At 39.1% G+C, this 4,626-nt stretch overlaps 1 pseudogene; it reads left to right on the forward strand.

Annotated features, from left to right (window-relative positions):
* The first annotated feature begins 822 nt into the window (after nt 1-822).
* Nucleotides 823-4,289, forward strand: LOC115681956 (monooxygenase 2-like; annotated as a pseudogene).
* The last annotated feature ends 337 nt before the right edge of the window (nt 4,290-4,626 follow it).

Genomic DNA, 4,626 nt, shown 5'->3' on the forward strand with positions numbered 1-4,626 from the left:
ATACCCTCCCCCTGCTGCTCCTTACCTGCTCGGATGGGGACGCCGAGGCGGCTCAGCCGTCCGTCGATTGGACAATCTGAAACAGGGGAGAGCAGAGGGAGAAGATCGGTGCCGGGGGGAGAGAAAGGAGGAAAAGCTAGGCCGGGCCGGGTCGAGCCTAGCTCGCGTGAAGGGGAGAAAAAAAGAAAAGGGGTCGGGCCCGTGCGGGGGAGAAAAAAGAAAGGACCGGGTTGACCCGGCCCCAACCTGGCCCGACCCGAATTTTTTTTAAATTTTTTTTTAATTAATTAAATTTTTTTAATAATTTTTTTTGAAAGTTAATTAAGAAATATGCTCTAATAGGCCCTATTAATGCAAATGTGCATAATGTCTATATGCAATGCAATTAGATAAATATTTTTTTTTGTTTTAGGAATTGATTAAAAAATTAACTCCTAAATTTTGCATAATTAATTTTGAGTAAAAATTATAAAATAAGTGTCAATAAATATATATGATTTATTGTTAAGCGGTATCAAATGTTGCAACGACGATAAAGCTTTTCTGAAAGGACCTCTCATTTTCATTTGACATTGATGCTTCGATAAGATGCCAAATCAAATCGTCATGTTAGGGGTTTCAGGGAAAGCTCGCCACCCTCTATAAAAGTTAGAGGCGGCTAAATACAACTGAACAGACCTTTCGAGCTGTTACGTCAATTCATGAGACTGGGGCACCTATTCAACGGTTGGTGAATTATTGGCATATGCTACATCTACAAGTTGAAGAGAACATGATAAGTAGCGGCTGTCACTTGTCAGATGAGACACTGCTCATCCCAATTCAAAACAAGAACCCCCGCACACGGACTCACAAGCTCGAATTAGAAGACGACCATATATGGAGGAGGTGGTGATAGTGGGCGGAGGCATTGCGGGGCTAGCGATGGCTGTGGCCCTTAAGAAGGTCGGTGTCCGAGCACTAGTCCTCGAGAGATCAAAGGAGCTGCGAATGACCGGCGCAGCTCTCGGTCTCTACCCTAATGCGTGGGTCGCACTCGACGCGCTCGGGGTTTCGGACAAGCTTGCATCCCTTTATGCTCCATCTGACAAGTAAGGTCCTCGTTTGCTCTTCATACATGAACAGAAAGTGTATTAGTTTGCTCTTCAAACATGAACGGAAACTGGAAAGTGTCCTTGTTTAATCCTTATTCATGAAGCCGACTCTTGGCTTTGCTCCTTTTCCATTTAGAACAATTCGTGATAAAATGCTCCCATTCTCATATACAGTGAAACTTAAGAGATGAAGTCCAAATCAATTTCACTTGAGATGACTAGACTTTGATCCACTCCGCAAACTTGATTGCAATCGATCAATGCAATAAGTTTTTTTTTCTTTTCTTTCTTTGCAAGTGATGTACTTTAGATATAAAATTTAGCTATTGAAGTTGCTAATGGGATTCATATTTAGAAAAATGTAACTAAATACCTTGATGGTCATCAAATGAAGGGAAAAAGTGCTATATCATTGAGAAAGAGCAATCAGGGTAGTTCAAGCAAGATATGCTGAGTGGAAATTAATTCCAGTTTGCGAACTCTTAAATGGGTTCTTGTATAATCAAAGATCTGGGATGTTTGATCTTGAATCTATTCGACAATTTCCCAATAAGTGGAATAGCACTAATTTTACTGATTTGTATTATTAATTATTATTTTTTTGCACTTGTCTATTAGGGGATACGTAACTAATGTCCAGACCAAATCGATTCGAGAAGTTTGTTATGCTCCAAATAACAGGTGAATCTCAAATTCCCCTCACATTTTCTACCTACCTTTTCATTATCATGATTTCCTTGATTTACTATTCAATGATTTAGATCAGTCAATTTCTTGTACTCTTCTACTATATCTTCAATTCGCACAGAATTCTACAAGTGACCAACGGAAATATCCCTTGAACGGGATAAGTAACCTCTATTTCTTCAGCTCATCTTGGAAGAAGATCACCAATTAATTAAGTCTGATTATTTCATATTCTTTTTGTTAGATAAAATTGGATATTATATCTGGGTTATGTTTATTTTTAGGATTAATACCACAAAAAACTCTAAACTAGTATACCTATGACAAATTTACCCTCCGTTAGTTTCTGTTAAATTTTACAGTCAAATTGCTGAGTTGGATGACACGTGGCAGTTGACGGGTGTACCAATTTGGAGTTTTACCATCGTTTATCACCGGTGTACCAGTTTGGGGTTTTTCGTGATTTTAATCCAATTTAGCGAAAATTAATGGAGATTAAATTTATCGCAGATGTATCAATTTGGAGTTTTTGGTAGTTAAAAGATTAGCTTTGGTTAAATTTATCACATGTATATAAATTTATGATTTTTCGTGATATTAACTCTTATTTTTATGCATGTACTTTTCGTACGCTAATGATGGAAAGCCATGCCTATGTGAATGGAGCAGGAATAAAGGAGCTCTACCAAGAACGGTTCACCGAAAAGTCCTGTTGGAAGTTTTGGCAGAGGAGCTTCCTCCAAACAGCATTCGATTCTCTTCCAACATAACTTCCGTCGAAACCCAAGAGGAGCAAGGCTCATCCATTTGTGTTGTCACGCTCGATGATGGGAGAACCATAAAGTCTAAGGTCCCTACGGTTCTCCAACACCATCTTTCTAATTAAAATAAGTTTAGTGATGACTTACCGACCTTAATTTATCCGCACTGTAATTATTGTACATGTAGGTTGTTATAGGATGCGACGGCATGAACTCTGTCGTGGCCCGTTGGTTAGGACTTAGCTCGCCGATTTATTCGGGCCGATCAACGGCGCTCGGGTTGTCTGTGTTCCCGGAGGGCCACGGATTTGACAACGGCGTGATTCACCAATTTGTAGATGTGGGTAAGAGGGCAGGTTTTATTACCCTCAATGATAAGGAAGTGTACTGGTTCTGCGTGGTGACGTGTCCTCCTAAAGGTACAATATATTGATCTTGTATATTTTGTCTCCTGTTCATTTTAGATTTATTCTTTTTAATAAGGGATAAGAACACAAATGATCCATAAATTTTAATCTAATATATAATATGATCACTAAACTTTTAATTTATTCAATATGATCTCTAAACTTTAGCCTAATATTCAATATGGTCTCTGCACTTTTGGTACATGTTCAATGTAGCCCCTAAACTATATGAAAATATTCAATATAGTCTATCTATTAAGTCAAGATCAAGAACAATATTTAATATTTTTATATAGTCCATGGACTAAATTGAACATATAACAAAAATTTAGGGACTACATTGAACAAATTAAAAGTTCATGGACCACATAATATTAGGTAGAAGTTCGGCGACCACATTGAACAAGTTAAAAGTTCAGAGATCACATTGAACATTATGCCAAAGTTCAGGACCATTTGTGTCATTTTCCCTTTTAATAATAGTGAGTGAGTCGCTTTTTTCTTGATATACTATATGGAAAAGTAGCTAGATTGTTTTTAGGGGAAAAAATAATTAATTATGAAGAATTAATTTTATAAATTGGGAATGACTATATATTTGATAAAAATTGACTAAATGAAGCCGACTCTTTACAAATATTTTCCAATCAATATATGCGAATTTTATTTAGATTCTTAACTTTCACTGGACTATGATACCCCTTTAATAATAGCTCACTGATCTTCCTTGATCCCTAACGTCTCAATTCGCCAACATATAGAAAAAGGAGTAGATCCGGAAATGATACTAAGGGAAGTGAGCGAGAACTTGACAAAGGACTTCCCGCTCGTGTACCTCGACGTCCTCAAACACTCCGATCTTTCGAGTTTGACATGGGCCCCGATAATGTTCTGATATCCTTGGGACGTCCTGTTTGGAAAACTAGCCCAATCAAACATCACGGTGGCTGGAGACGCTATGCACCCAATGACCCCCGACTTGGGCCAGGGCGGATGTTCAGCGCTTGAGGATGCGGTGGTATTGGGTTGGCACTTTGGGAACTCGATTTCCAAGCACGGCAAACTCGTGACCCGAGACATCGGATTTGCTATAGAGAGGTATGCAAAGGAGAGGAGATTGAGGGCGGCGACACTGATAACAGCATCGTACTTGTCAGGATGGGTGCAACAAGATGGGTCTAGTCGAATAATGAAGTTCCTGAGAGATGTTGTATTCTATAGGTTTCTCTTCTCTAGACTATTTAGCGTGACACAATATGATTGTGGGAAACTTCCAAGTGTCTCCTTTATGCCTCCATGCGGATCCAAGAGTTCCATCTAATTACCGAGTTGCAAATGAGAAACGGTCATCTAATTTGTTTCTTTCATGAATGGTGATGAAGTTTATTGCAATTCATAACCGAAAAGTTCGTGGTATCGTTTGTCTCACGGTTGCCCTCATTTTTTTCGTAATTTCTAAGAACCTTTTCAATTAATGATCAGTTGCATCATTGTTAGGGTGTGATTCATACTTCCCATTGACATGAAGATATGGGGGTCTTGCTTCTTGGTGAGTAGGTGGGGGTCCGAGATGGAGGGGGGCACCCCGACGGGAGTTGTATGGGACAGCGCCCTCGCGACGCCAAAGAGTTTTTATAATTTGGACATATATTTTATTAGTAATTTGGGCTTAAGCCC

This window comes from Syzygium oleosum, unplaced genomic scaffold, assembly GCF_021117445.2.
Source record: "Syzygium oleosum isolate NSW1041296 unplaced genomic scaffold, Sole_v2.1 Sole_v2.26, whole genome shotgun sequence".
NCBI classification, from domain to species: Eukaryota; Viridiplantae; Streptophyta; class Magnoliopsida; order Myrtales; family Myrtaceae; genus Syzygium; species Syzygium oleosum.